The 16,451-nt window shown below is 35.5% G+C and overlaps 1 pseudogene; it reads left to right on the forward strand.

Annotated features, from left to right (window-relative positions):
- Nucleotides 1–10,050: 10,050 nt before the first annotated feature.
- LOC120195125 lies at nt 10,051–13,137 on the forward strand (annotated as a pseudogene).
- The last annotated feature ends 3,314 nt before the right edge of the window (nt 13,138–16,451 follow it).

The following is a 16,451-nucleotide window of genomic DNA, read 5'->3' on the forward strand; positions in this document are numbered from 1 at the left end:
ATCAGAAGCTCCCCCTCAACAATTCATTCCAAAAAAAAATTGGACTTTGAAAATTTTTTCACTTAAAAACTATTGAATTTCAACAAAGATAAACAAACATGTTAGTAACACATGAAATTCAATAAATCCAAGTATATACTACTTGATGTAACATTAACATGAAACATTAAAGTTCATATGCATAAAGCTTTCTAAAATGTTATGCATTTGAAAAATTGATATCAATTGTTAGAGAGATATCATTTGCAATAAAAGGTACATGCATAAACACTTAAATTTAGGTCAAAAATTAAAATTTGTAAAAATAGAACATTAAAATCAATTTTTAACCAAAATTCATTATGATGAACTAACATTTATGAAAAATTATTAAAACTTTAAAAATGTTCATCATAATACATTTTAACATATATGAGATAGAAAAACAACACAAAAACATTTAAGTGTAAAACTCATGCATGGATAGGCAAATAGGCAACCAATAATGTAAAATAAAAAACTCTAAGTTTAGAGGTTATACATTCCTCATCAAGTGTGGCAAGAGCATTCAAATTTCTTCACTTTGTCACTGTTGCTTCTACACATCCACAAGAGACATTTATTTGGATTTTGGTATCCAAATTTCTTTGGATCATTCAACATTAGTTTCAATGCCCTTTGTTCCTTTTGTAACCTATACTTGTTTAATATTAAAATGTTTTCTATTTTTAACAGGACAAGTATGTATATCATGACCATGATAATGGCAATGTCAGCATTTTGCCATTATTAAGCTAGATGAATTATTTAAAAAGATTTATTTTTCTTTTGTTAAACATTTAAGCTTAACGTTTAAATCAAAATTTTCTTTTTCAAAATTTCCAATTTTGAAAGCTCTAAATCCTTTTTCAAAATTTCATTTTGATTTTCAAAATCCATTTTAGCTTTTAAAAGAAATCATTTTCAACTTTAAATTTTGAAATCAATTTCTTGTATTTGGAGTTAATGGTCTCAAACTCCAAAAATAATTCATTATATGCATCTTGTAACTCATTAAAAGAATATGAATCAAATTCACTAAAGTTAGAAAATACCTTAGGCTCTTCAAGAGCCATAAATCACATAACCTTTGGATTTAAGATGAGATTTGAACTTTATGGCTCTTCTTTCTTGTCACCATGTAATTCTTCAAGCTTATCCCAAAGTTCATTGGCATTAGAACATAAAGAAACTTCTTCATATATATCAGGACCAAATGCACAAAAATAAAATGTGCATGACCATGTCGTTTTGTTGAAATTTCTTATATTCTTGGTCATTCCACTCTTTATCTTCTTCATTGGAGAAAAATAACCATTCATGATCATCTCTCATGCTCCAAGATCAATGGATTGAATGAATAGCTTCATTAATTTATTCCAATGACATAGTTATCTCTATTGAAGTATGGAGGCTAGTCGATCGGTTTGTAGAATGGGCCATAAGTGGAAGTCATTTTTTCAGTTGAATAATAAATTGATAGAGCGCTTATAGGATCTTCATAAGGTTGTTAAACCGTTGATTTTGACCCACTATGATACTAATTGTTGGGAATTTTGAAGCTCAATAGATCAACTGAAAAAGGGCCAATGGGGGGTGAATTGGCTTTTTGAAATTTTAGGGAAATAAGGAGAAAGGATAGGAAAGATTTACATAATGATTTATAGTGGTTTGACTTTTCAACCAAGTCTATATCCCCTACCTTAGCTCCTCACTAAGGATTTTCAACAAATGCACTAATTTGTTCTTTCTTTTTCTAGGATCAAGAGTACATTTACAATTTCCCTATCTTTTCAATGTCTAGATAGAACCAAAACACATTTTACAAAGGAATAAAAGACTGTAAATAAGAAAACCTCTATAAGATAGGTGTTTACAAATTAAGCTCACAAAAACACTCTATTTACAAGAGAAAAGGAAAAATAAGATTGAAAGAGTTTTTTTCTCTTGATTTGGATTGCTTAGATAGGTGTTGTACTCTTCTTCAAGTGTATTGAACTTCATTTTATATGTTGAAATGTGTCTGTGGATGTTTTTAGCTGTTGGGGATGTTTGGAGTCGTTGAAATTAATTTTATGCAAAATAAAACTTTTTAGACACATGAGTATCGATACTCGGACTGGAAGTATCGATACTACTATAATAAAAACTAGTCGTTTATGATCCTTAGACAAGGAGTATCGATACTAGGTTTGGGGTATCGATACTTGCATAACATACATACCAAATTTGCATTATGAAATTTGAATACATCTAAAATCAATAGGCAGTATCACTACTACCATGAGAGTATCGATACTTCCCTTACCTTGGGTATCGATACTACATAAATAATATTGATATTGTTCACGTGGCATCGATATTAAAGGAACAATATCAATGCTTAATGTTTATAAAATATTTTGTGTTCAAATTCAAGTTTTATGGACTTTGAATTATTTTTGAAAACTTTGTATAAATTCAATTTAGTCCAAAAATATTTTGCCCTTAAATTTGTTATATCAAAATAGGTTCAAAAAATATATATTATTTTAATTTAAAATATTTAAAAGTATATAATTATCTTCAATATTAAAAGTTAAAAATATAATAAATACCTTTTTAAATTGACATATTCAAAGAGTAATTATCCTACTAATATTAAAATTAAAAATATCTTTTAATTTACAATATTCAAAAGGAATATGTATTTAATATATATTAAATCTATCAATTAAACACACTATTTTCCCAACATAATAAAAAATATAGATATTCATTTTCAAATGAATGAGAGTTTTTTCTAGACAAATACTATCATGAGGCGCTCCTTCGTAGGGTTTTGTCCAAACTGATGCCATGGTGGAAAAGTTCAGATCATAATTCGTGCCTTCGCGGGGTTTTATCCGAGCTGGCGCCACGGTGGTAAAGCGCGAATCATGAAGCGCACATTTGTTGAGAATCAAACACATGGCAGAAGGCACAGATCATAATATGCGCCTTGCATTTAAATCTCAACCATCTCACCTTAAATATCACCCAACCCCTCATCCCCTCCCCTATAAATACACCCTCATCCAACACTCATACCACACAAAAAACATTATATTTTTTTTCTTTCTATATATCGTTCTATCAAGTTTTAAGTAAGTATATTTATAGTTTTTAGAAGCTAATTTTTTATTATATTATAATCATTTAATAGTTTATTATTTTATTATATTTTATTATACTAATTTTTTATTACTATTTACAGTTATAAAATGGCAGGTAGGTTGCTACGTTTAGATGATAATCATATATCGAGTCATTTTTCTGATACTACAATAATTTTAAATTATGTTATTTTATTTATTGTGAATGTTTTATTCATTTATTATTTTTAGAATTAATTTATATTTTAATTTGTATATTATTTTTTTAATTAGGTGAATGACAGTATATTAGATCCATTTATTCGTAACGCTAAATTAAAAACACCAAGTCGTGTTTGGTCGTATTTAGCTAAGGCTGAATTTGGTTACATATCGAAATATGAGGGTACTGTAACCTTGAATCTAACCTTATTTTTACACCGATTGAGAGGTGGAGACCAGAGACACACACATTCTATCTTCCGTGTAATGATTGCAATATTATGCTCGAGGATGTATCCTTGCATTTGAGGTTTCCAGTAGACAGGGATGTTATTTCTGGTATGGCGGACAGTGATTGACATTCCTTGTGTGAGGAGTATCTTAGAGGGATCCCACATAATTTCAACAGTGGTTGAATATCGTTATTAGGGTTGGCTAAAAAATTCGATGGTTGAACGATCACTATTCCGATGAACATGCTTGTCCGCGAATTGTGAGTACTATATATGGATGCGGAAATACGTGCAAGTATACACAATCGAACAAGTAATACAATGATGAGTGAGTATCGTATCCACAGGGATTGGAGAGATCTTGAGTAAAGTTTATGCACTATTCTAAAGTAACTAAGTATAGCTAATGATATTCACAAATGAGAATGATGTGGCAAAATGGATGGAGATGTCGTGACAAATTAAATTGTGTTTAGTGCAAACAAATGGAAATGAAAAGGCAATATAAAATGTAAATACTGGATTTGATTATCAGGACTTTAGACTTCCTCACACGACAAGCTACTATGGGAATGGGTGATAGGAGTTACTTAGGAAATTTAAGTCTACTTCTCAGAATGGTCTTACTTCTATGCCTTCTCTGCCCGACAGAGTTTACTAAGGGTGCCCTATGCTATCTATAGTAAGGGACTCGACAGATTGAAGATGCATTGGAAAAACCGATTGGCGTTAGCTACTGCAGGGATCCTATTGGTCCAGATAACAGGATATATCTCGGCAATACCTTTTTGCGGCAACATTAACATCTAACCTATCGCTCATACACAACTCCTTTTAGTCGAATAAAATCATAGCATTATCTCTAAGGTGGATTAGGCCTAGTTACTATCTAGAACCCCTTGCTTATGTGGTTTCTCCCTAGTTTCTCTCGAACACTAAGGATGTGCTACCTAGACATTCTCTCGAACACTAAGTAATCTCCTAAGGAATGGCTACTCTCGTAGCTCCTACAACCTTAAGGCACTAAGCTTCATAAACAAAACATAATATAACATAGAAAAATAACCATTCATTAAAGAAAAAATTAAATATCCAAAATAAACTCTCACCAAATAGGATTAGTTCATGGTGGGGTTCGAAATAAGCAAGCACAAAGCAAGTTAATCCATTCCTTACAACCCAAACGATAAAATATGAAAGCAAAGCGCAAAGGGAATGAGGAAAAGCCTTCGACGTGTACTACCGGAGCTTCCCTTGGCCACCACGAACTGTCCCAGCGATTTAGCTCTTATCGGACACCTAGTTCGCTACTCCCTCTAGCTTTTCAACGGAGGAATGCCACGGTAAAAATAATTGACGAAAAAAAGAGAGATCTTTTTCTCCGAATTTTTAGGCTCTTGGCGACTGTGTAAAAGTCTCCAAGCCTCTTTAAAAAGTCAGGCTTTATCTTCTATTTATAGGGGAGAATGAACCCAGGGTTTTGTGTTAAAATAACATTAGTACCCTAAAGTTCATTCCTTTTATGTGAGAGTCGGTGCAAAGATGGTAACTGACCCCTCCTTTATGGCTGATTGCAGAAAACACTTTTTATGCCATGACAGTTGGCTCTTACTAAAAATATTCTTCTTTCGTTTTGATCGCTCTCGAAATGCCAACTAGTTCGACATTTGCATTCTACTAAACAGTCTCTTTATGTCATGGCATTTCCCTTTTGCTTTTCCTTGCTCCCAAATCTTGCACATCACCAGACAAACACCTTCCCCATAAAAGCAACACTGATTACAAAATAAAATGTCGCGACAAACAGAATTTCACCACATGCAACTATATGCTCCTAAATGCATCTATATGATCTTATATGAGCTCTTAGACAGTCAATAACTTAAGTGAAAAGGTCCCAAATATGACATTTTTATGGAGTTATCAAGGCTCAAATATTTGCCCGGGCTTGCATATTGCAACTCATATGAGGGATCTTGATGCTCGATAAATCTCACAACCAAGTTCATTATATGTGGTTGCATTATCTCACAGATTTTCAAATTGTCGGTTCAGTCAGTTGGGGCTCCTTGGTTTTGGCATCTCTGTATAGATAAATGTCTAGCAACTAATTATCAAAAAATACTATCGAAGGATGTCTCATTCTTCTACAATCATGGGTGTGGTACCAATATCCTTTTATGTCGGTTGTGAAAAACTCATTAATATTCTTGTCATTGTTGAGATAATTTCAATACTGAGTTTGAAAATAAATATTTTTTGAGTATATAATGAATTTTTTACATTGAATATGTGGTCATCTATAAGGAAAGATCACTATGATATACTAGACGAATTGGAAGAAATTCTGGTGCTCATTGATCAAAAATCTGGTACAGAGGTATGTATTTAAATTTTATTATTTAACTTTAATTATCATTAGATAATTAAAATATTATTTTGATAAGAATTATATATATTTGTTTTAGTTTCAATGGGCTCCTTATTCTATTGAAGAAATGAGACTTTACATCTCACCTCACTGGAGTGACCCATTAGATGTATGGATGACGGTGGTCCCTCTGATATATTATATTATTGTCGAGTGGAATCCTATTGATCGAGTGCTATGCCAATTTGGTTATGTACAATATATTCCTAAAGCATCTAGGAATCTCAACAATATGCATAACATCGATAGACGGGACTAAAAAGAAGTCAACTGGCTGATGAAGCACAACGAGTAGGTAATAATCTGGAAGGATCGATGTGGATGCATTCCCCGTAGGGAGCCGATTTATATGGATCATTATTCGGTTGATGACTATTTTCAATGGTTCAATACAAATGGGGAATTGTTCCTACCTTCCGAGAAAGTAAAAGGCGGGAGCATTCATTGGTATCGAGAAAAACATTCACCGTCACAGCATCATCTTCTCTCAACTCGTGGACGGAGAGTAGGTGCTTCCAGTTCGTCCTCAGCTACAACACTTGAACCATCACAATAGCCACCGATTTTATTCCGTAGTTGTTTCAAATACCATCGCAACTATTTCAGATGACACCGTAGCCATTTTCGATGCCACTGCAGCCACTTCAGAAGCCACCATCGCAAGGTTTTATGAAACATCATGGAGGATATACTCTCATGCTTATAGATCCAGCATGGTCTTAATATACTGCTTATTTGACGGGTGATGCTTCACTAGAGACATAGACACCTCCAGCTCAACTTTTGCATTCATCGATGTCAATGTTTTCGCAGTTTTCATAGTTTTTTATGAGCGGTGTGATGGTTAGTGATACATCTCCAGGGTTCTTATCCTATAAAGGTGCTACATCGTTATTTGTCCCTTATCAATAAAATATAGCTGCTACTGCTACTGTTGATGATGATGATAATGATGATGATGAGAGTGAGGAGAAATAGCAACTTATACGAAGAAATCATCATCGAAATAGACAATCACCGCCATGTGGAACACATTCAAGATGCTTACATCGATAGACTTGTTTTTATTTATTTTGTTTCTTAATGTTTTTATTATTTGATTGTTTGACTTGTAATGTTTGTATTTAATGTTTATGTTTAATTATTTTTATTATTTAATTTGTAATGTTTTTATTTAATTTTCATTTGAGTAGACCATCACTTGAGTAATACATTAATTAAAAGTAAACGAAAATGAAATAACACAAACTGAGGCTTCATAAACAACAATTACATCGTCACAACATTAACTGTTACATGATGATAAAAGAGATTGACATTTTTTTCATATTATGGCCTAGGTTTCTACAATGCCCACATCTTTTGTTTTCTTTAGATATCTCTTGAATATCCATATCGCAATGAATTTGAGTGGATTTTGGATGACCTGCCTCCCTTAATAAGGACATATCTAGTACAATTCGAAAGCCAATTCTGAACCTCATATGGATATTTCTCATTACCTGCCTCACTCAAATTCATATACCTTAAATACTTCTGAAAGTCAGTATACGGGATCCACAAAACAATTATAGTCTTGACGGGTACAAGAGCAATCTGCTATAATATGAGAGCATGTATACTTTAGAGCTTGAAAAAACTCACAGTCACACCACCTGTATTATATATTAACTCTGAAAGAGTTAGCTTCAATCCCTTGAAGAAGTCGTGGCATTTCTATGACACAAAATAATTCATATGTTCGAGAGAAACTTGTTACAGACATTCTATTTGATGCATCAATTATTTTTTGTAGATCTACAACTAATCTTGGGTGATAATTATGACCGTTTTGCATCCAAGTTAGAGCTTGTCCCCGAGCTTTGCAAAAAACGCTCCCAAATGAAAATAAGTCATTTTAACCAAAGTTGTTACTAGTAAATGACACCCCCTTTAAGGTTGAATTGATAGCCTTAACCAAGTTGGTCGTCATATGTCCATATGGATATCCACCATCGTATGCCTTTGTCCACATTTCTTTGTGTTGATAAGGCTGATATAATTGTACCCTTGCTCGTTTTTTCCTCGCAAATCTTGAAGCATGAACTCAAATGTTTGAGGTAATAGTTCGTAACATGAGCATCAAATGTTGTAATTACTGTTAAGTTCCTATAAAAATGAAAATGATTGAGAAATTAAATTAGACATTGTGGCATGCCCATGCGCATAGGGATGGGTATTTAAACCCGACCCGATCGGGTCGGATTTTTCAAAAAAAAAATTCGAGTTCGGGTCGGGTCAGATTTTTTATGTGGTGTTCGGGTCGGGTTGGGTTCGGGTTTTATGGTGAAAAAATCCGACCCGACATAAAAAAAATATACAATTTTACCCTATATATTTAGGGATAATTACAATAATACCCCTCTATATATAATTTTTTTCAATTAAGTCACTGTTTTTATTGAATAAAAATAAATTTTTTATTATTTCGGGTCGGGTCGGGTTTCTATGTCATATATTCGGGTCGGGTCGGGTCTCGGGTGGAGGCTTTCTTGCTCTCGGGTCGGGTCGGGTGGACCAAAAACCCGACCCATGCCCATCCCTACATATGTACACATAATTGGCGTTCATCATTCTTCTTGAACTTTCCATGATAATTTACAACAATATGTCAGATACAATATCGATGTTGGGCTATTAACTTGATCAGCTTGTTGAGCCAACCCATAGTGGGGAGCATAATGACGTACCACGAACAACAAACACTTCAACAATGTGGCATACATTTGTGTATCATCGTCTGAATTTTGTTTCTAAGCATCAACCATCATAGCAACATCTTCATCGTTGGAGAGTTCGAACGTTGTTTAAGTTAACAAAAATAATGCAGTTGGAAATCTGTACTGAAATAATGATAGTCTTCTAGTACTTCCAACATGAACATTCCTTGAAATTTAGTGATCAGTTTCTCAAGAATGATGTTTCTCTTGAAAGATATTATGACTGAATGATTTGATGTGAAGACAACTTCTGTTTCATCTTCCCGAATTTCTTCATCATAGTAAACAATAGCTGAAATAAGCCTCATTTTGAGAGTCTAAAAGATTAAGAGTCTTATATCTGTAAAAACAAAATACACCTAATTAAATAAATAGTATACAAATTAAAATATTAACTAATGCTAAAAAATAAAAAAAAATCACAATAATTTAAATAACATAATTTAATATTGTTATCGTATCGGCAAAATGTCTCAAGATATGATCTCACTTCCATTTTACAACTGCAAAAATAATAAAAAATAATTAGTGCAATAAAATTTGATCAAATAGTTAAATATAAAATAAATATAATATAATAAAAATAATTTTACATTCTAAAAACTATAACAAAATCTACCTAACTTGATTTAAAGAAAAATGTGAAAGTAATTTGGGTTTGTTTTGATGTTTACATTGGAGGATATTTATACGGAAGGGAATTGGTAAATAAATGAGAGAGTTAAGGCTCAAGTAATAATGGATTGTGCAATAATTCAAAGTGAATAATGTAAGGCGCGCCTCATGATCTACGCCTTCCCTGCATGTGTCAGATTTTTCAACAAAGACGCGCTTCATGATCTGCGTCTTCACTACGTGGCGTCAGCTCAGACAAAATCCGCAAAGGTACGCTTTATGATATGTATTTTTTCACTGTGGCGTTAGGTTGGATAAAACCATACGAATGCTCGTCTCATGATTTACACTTTATCAATAAGGATGCTAGATCGATAATATTTAAAAAATATTTAATAAGTAATATTTCGTTATTAAGGTGTTATTTGGATAAAATTGCCTATAGAAGAAGACAAGACTGTAAGAAAAAAAGAACCCAAAATAACGGGGGATAAGTGTAGAGAGAGAGGATATTAGAGATAAAAGGGATATATAAAGAGGCATGAGAATCCCATAGCCCAAAAGGAAGAGAAAAAAACAGCTCAAAGAAAATAATTTAAAATAATACAATTCACTATTTTCATTTGCTGCTTTACTTTACATTGAATCCATGACATCAGAAGCTCAAATCTCAATCTCGTCTCTCAACCCAAGGAAAGAGAATAACAGAACAGAGTAAGGCGAGACTGTCTTAAGATTATAAGGCAGCGCGTTGCTGTCTGTCGTGTGAGACAACAGGGCAGAACAAAATGTCCGAGGACGACGAGAGGCAGCACTCTCCGCCGTTGGATCTTGAGTTCGTTTCCATCAAGGCGCGGAACTGCAACGCCACTGGATCTGGTTCGGGTCACCCGGAGTTTCAGGCCGCATATCCGGACCAGGTTCTGGAGAACTTATTGGAGAACGTGCTCCACTTCCTGACGTCGAAGCGGGACCGAAACGCCGCTTCATTGGTTTGCAAGTCCTGGTACCGGGTCGAGGCGCTGACTCGATCCGAGCTATTCATTGGGAACTGCTATGCTGTTTCGCCGGCTCGGGCCACAGCCAGGTTCACCAGGGTGAGGGCTCTTCACCTGAAAGGGAAGCCCAGGTTCGCTGACTTTAACCTTATGCCGCCTGATTGGGGGGCGCACTTCAATCCCTGGGCTCTGGCGATGGCCAAGGCTTACCCTTGGCTGGAAAAAGTTCATCTAAAACGCATGTCCGTGACGAATGATGATCTGACAACACTGGCCGAGTTGTTTTTAGGGTTTAAGGAGCTCGTCCTCGTTTGCTGTGATGGGTTTGGAACTAGTGGCCTTGCTATTTTCGTTAACAAGTGCAGGTATTCTTCTTTGTTGTTGCTGATAAGCTTATTATTTACTATTAACTGCCCGATTAGATCCGTTTTTGGTGTTAAAGAGAAATTATTATTGGTTTATTTAGTAAGTAGTTGAGAAAAGTTTGTTGCTGTATTAATGTATTTTTATCTGTTGGTTTTGTTTATAGATTGAATGTTTTAAGATCTGTTTATTGTGTTCCTTGATCTGGGTATGAACTGGGATGTGAAAATGTTTCGAGTTTATGGAATGTGTACTATCAATGGATGAAAGGAGAGTTTGAGGGTAGGGTATGGATAGTTGATTGCTGTATTTCTGTAATTGCAGACAACTTAAGGTGCTTGATTTGATCGAATCTGAGGTTTCTGATGATGAGGCAGATTGGATATCCTGTTTTCCTGAGGGTGAATCGCATCTTGAGTCCTTGATTTTTGATTGTGTGGAATGCCATATAAATTTCGAGGCATTGGAAAGGCTGGTGGCTAGGTCTCCTTCACTTAAGAAGCTTAGATTAAATCGATATGTTCCAATTGGGCAGCTATACAGCCTGATGGTTCGAGCTCCACAGCTCACACACCTTGGGACAGGGTCCTTTAGCCCTTCAGAGATTGCAGGGCAAGGTGATCAAGAACCAGATTATGTGAATGCTTTTGCCTGCAAATCCTTAGTTTGTCTCTCTGGGTTTAGGGAAATAATTCCGGATTATGTGCCTGCAATATTCCCTGTTTGCGCAAATCTAACGTCTCTGAATTTCAGCTATGCTAACATCACTGCAGAACAACTTAAACCGATTATAAGCAAGTGCCACAAGCTCAAGGTTTTCTGGTATGACATTGATATTTTATTCTATAAGCTTTTTGAAGGAATTAGGTCTTTGAAGTTGACCTTAGCTCCCATTGTGCAGGTTCTTGATTCAATATGTGATGAAGGACTTCAAGCAGTGGCTGCGACATGCAAGGAATTACGTGAGCTTCGGGTTTTTCCTGTAGATGCTCGAGAGGATAGTGATGGCCCGGTTTCTGAAATTGGCCTCCAAGCTATTTCGGAAGGCTGCCGGAAATTGCAATCTATTCTGTACTTTTGCCAGCGGATGACTAATGCAGCTGTGATAGCAATGTCCAAGAACTGTCCAGATCTTATTGTTTTCCGGCTATGCAATGGGGCGCCACAGGGCCGATCATGTGACTGGAGAACCTATGGATGATGGTTTTGGTGCCATTGTCATGAACTGCAAGAAGCTTACTCGCCTTGCTGTATCCGGATTACTGACGGATAAAGCTTTTGACTACATTGGACGGCATGGGAAATTGGTAAGCACGTTGTCGGTGGCCTTTGCTGGAGACAGTGATATGGGCCTTAAATGTGCTTGAGGGCTGTCCACAATTACAGAAGCTTGAGATTAGAGATAGCCCATTTGGAGATGCAGCTCTGGTTCCGGTTTGCATCACTACTACAACATGAGGTTCCTTTGGATGTCCTCATGTGGGCTAACTCGCCGTGGTTGCCTGGAGATTGCTTGTGCCATGCCTCGCCTAGTAGTTGAAGTGATAGATCTGCTGATGAGGAGGAGGTGAATGATGATGTTGAAATATTATACATGTATCGGTCTCTTGAAGGGCCAAGAACTGATGCACCGAAATTTGTCACCATCTTGTAGTTAAACACAGTGCAAGAAGCTATTTAAAGTGTTCTCATGATAGATAAAGAACAGGTTTAATCTGTTTCACGGGGAATATTAATATGGCAAGCATCTTTTAGATAACCCCCCCTGTATTCCAGTCAACCCAGCCAAGCAAAGTTGAGTAAATAACTTCAGCTTCAGACTTGGGTTGTTATGGTTGCATTGAAATCAGATCCCCAGGTTAGGTAGAGCTTTCATTTTTGCATAGGTTCTTTTGAAGGACTTTGGATGAGGGGACTAGCGACTGAACAGGATGTCTTTGTATGTTATCAGACCATCAGATGTTCTGGTGTTACTGATTTGAATTTTATGTGTATTTTTGTTTTCGTATTCATTCCAATAATTGAAGTTAGCCAAAAGAGAAGGTAGGAGGGCGTTATTGAACAATATATGGAGGGATAATGATGCATGTTTTTTCGGGCCAAGATCGCCTTAACTTTGATGTAGAGATGGTAGAAGAAATTGGAGATTTGAAGCAGCAGTAGTATTTTTTTTCCCGCTCCCTAAAAGATAAGCCTGCTCATTTGGATTGAAACTGTAGTTTAGGTTAATAGCTTAGTGAAGCTTGCACTTCTCTTTGCTTCTTTCTTTTTCACCTTGGTTCATATTTGTGGTGGCAGCACTCGACTGTTAAATTTATTATTGTTTTTGTTAGCAATGTGAGAAGGGTATGGTGCATGGAACTATGGACCATAATACATTTGCAAGGCTGTTGCTCCTTTTTTGTTTTTATAATATAAATTTCTCCATTTCTCCCTAGAATGTGGAATGATTAAACTGAGAGGAAGGGCCATTAATTATGTGTGGAAAGTGCTGTATAAGTACACATTGCAGGTCCATCCCCACTATGTGGGGTTCCATGATCCATCCCATTTCTTAAGAAAGGATTGATTGATGGATGTATGGTGGATGGTCATCATAATTTCTTACCTCCATGAAAAATTTCATCGACGGTGTTGGAGCAGTCTATATTTTCTGCTAGCTTTGTGTTTGATTTTCCTATATCAAGGGATTTGACCAATCATTTTGATAGTTAGTATGAAAAATCTACCGCCATGGCAGCTAGGAAAATAACAAAGAAAGTAAAGCTTATGGTCGATGTGGGATCTGACTCTGCAATTGAATAAGTGATGGGGAATCAAAGCTTTTGACTCTCCCTCTACTGTTTCAGTGGCCATTTCCGTGGTAGCCTCTGCTTTTTTGACTTCTCTTTTGCGCTTTGATTGATCATATTCCTTTGTAGTTTGGCTTTTGTTCATTCTTTATTGTCGGGCAACTATCCATTTCTCCAAAGAAAAGAAAAACAGTGATTATGACATAACATTTACGTCCAAGTAGAGATGAACATTTGTCGGATTTCAATCCGATCTGGTTTTTTCTCATAGAAAAAAAATCGGTTTATAAAATAATCGGTTCGGTTTTTAATCGGTTTGGAGGGTCGGATATCCTAACCGGTGTAACCGGTTTCGGTTTTAAAAAAATCGGTTTTTTTAAAAATCGGTTATAAAAAACCGATTTTAATATTCCAGATTGCCATAGGGATATCACTAACGTTCAGAAGTGATTCAAGGTGTATTTAAGCAAGCTTAGAAGCCATTGATCAAAGACAAGAAACATCAAGCAACTAGAATCAAGAGAGAATCAAAGAGAAAGCATCAAACCTCAAGTTCGATAAATTCAAATACTTAATTGAAATACTTAATTAACTCAACATAATTGAAATACTTAAATACTTCCAAGTTTGATAAATTCAAATACTTAAAAACTTCCAAGTTCGATAAATTCAATACTTAAAAACTTCAAGTTCGATAATTGAACAAAGTTTACGATAATTGAAATAAAGTTATAAAATAAACTACATTGCCATCTCTTCTTCATCATCTTCGCCTTCTTCGTTTGGAGGGGATATTCCAAGTTCGACTTCTTCAATGTGTAAGTTTGCTTCCAAATCGGCATCAATTGCATCTTCTAGGGTGGTGATATGTTGCTTACGAGCCGCTCCATCCAAATAATCCTTTAAACAAATGCATACTTCCACCGACTCGGGACTTAGTCTTGATCTCCGTTGCGATATAACCCTGCCACTAACAGAAAAAGTGGATCCGAAGCTACCGTAGAAGCTTGGACGGTTAGTAAATCACGGACATGGCGGCTAGAATCGGAAATTGTGCTTCCTTTTCTTTCCACCAAGCCAAAATATCCAAACTTTCAAACTCTTCAAATGTCATTTTTGATAGAAAATCGCATGACATATAATTTCCCAACTCGCTACTTGGGTGGTAGTACGTGATCGTTTGGATTGGGAATTTACAAGAGTGTAAAAGATTCAAATTTATGTTACTTGGACGTCTACTAGATGATTCCGCATTCATTCTCATTTGATCGTGTATTACACTACTTGATCGTATTTAGTTAAATAATTGCAAACATGTCTCGAAAACATTTGTTAAAATAATTTATTTGGTTTTGGACAAAGTTGGGTTCATCATCGGTTAGATTAAAACACAATTTGTTCATTAGTGTTTCAACCCCACCAACATTTAACGTTGGGTTTAAAGCGGCGGCACAAGTAAAAATGGGGGGAATCTCCTTAAAATATTTTAAAAGTTTTTCCTTCATTGCAAAGCCAATTTCTTGAAAAACTTCGGTTTCAAATTCAAAGTCATTTAGTCGGGTAGCCAACAAAATATTTGATTAAGAACCAACGGGCTAGTAGGGTAATAAACACCGGATAAAAAGTTGTTGCATTTTAAAAACCTCAAGCAAATCGGTTATTTTGGCTATAGTTTCCCAACTCGAATCCGGATAAATGTTTGGGACATGACCCTCTCGAAAAGCCGATCGTGAAATGTTTGCAATGTTTCCCTTTGCCTTAAGGCAGTATGCATCATCATCCAAGTTGAGTTCCAACGAGTTGGACAATCCAAATTAGGACCCAAAGCTTTTTTATTAACGGACTTACAAAATTACAAAATCGTTTATAATCATTTAGTCTTTGTTGTTGTTACAAAGAACCGATTTTATCATTGTTTTAAATTCTAATCTAATCGGCTCAATAACCTCCAACCGGCTTGCACGGATAAATTAATTATGTGTGCAACAACGGGTATGAAAAAAACGCACGTCTAAAATCGTGAAAGTAATATTTCAATCTTGGAACCGCGTTTGTATTATTCGATGCATTATCAAAGGATATAGAAAAAACTTTATTTTCTAATTTATAAAGACAAATTACCCTTTTTAAAAGTGTAAATAAATTAGCACCGGTATGTGGCTCACCGAATAATTCAAATGCGATTGTTCTTTTCATCATTGCCAATTATCTTGATCTAACCAATGTGACGTAACGGCTAAAAAGAATTTCCGGTATTATGAGGGGAACTCCAAACGTCACATGTAAGCGACACACCATAACGGTGTTCTTGGAATCATAAAATCATTTTTTCCCTCGCCGTACGCCACATTTTTATAGCATCTCTTCTAAGGGTAGTACGACTTACTTGAGTATAGCGTGGTTGCATTAGTTGTTGAATTGTTATCGTGAAATCTTCATCATCAAAGTGTCGAACGGCAATGCTTTTGTAATCACGAACTTTGTAAACGCTTCTCGTAATTTTTCGTTGTCGTAAACAAAACACCACCTTGCGTGTAAGATTCGATTGACTAGGATCCGATCTTGAGCGAAGTGCCTTGCATGATTTTGTCAAATGGTTCTTCAACGTTGTGTTTCCTTCCGATGCAAGAAACTTTAGACAAAGTTTACAACGCGCCCTCCTCGAGCCATTTGACATCTCACATAAATCGTAGTGATCCCAAATGTCTTTGTTTCGAGTGTGTTCGATCACTCTCACGACTTCAAGGTTTCCCCCGACGGAAGATTCAGCCGTGTTACTCATGATGAACAAAAAATTACAAAAGTAAGATTTGAGAGATGTTTAAGGTGTGTAATAAGATTTGAGAAATTGTAATCAACCAAATACATCCCCAACCTATTTATACATGTTTAGGGTGGTAAAATGGT

This window comes from Hibiscus syriacus, unplaced genomic scaffold (assembly GCF_006381635.1).
Source record: "Hibiscus syriacus cultivar Baekdansim isolate YM2019G1 unplaced genomic scaffold, ASM638163v2 tig00117005_pilon, whole genome shotgun sequence".
Taxonomy (NCBI): Eukaryota; Viridiplantae; Streptophyta; class Magnoliopsida; order Malvales; family Malvaceae; genus Hibiscus; species Hibiscus syriacus.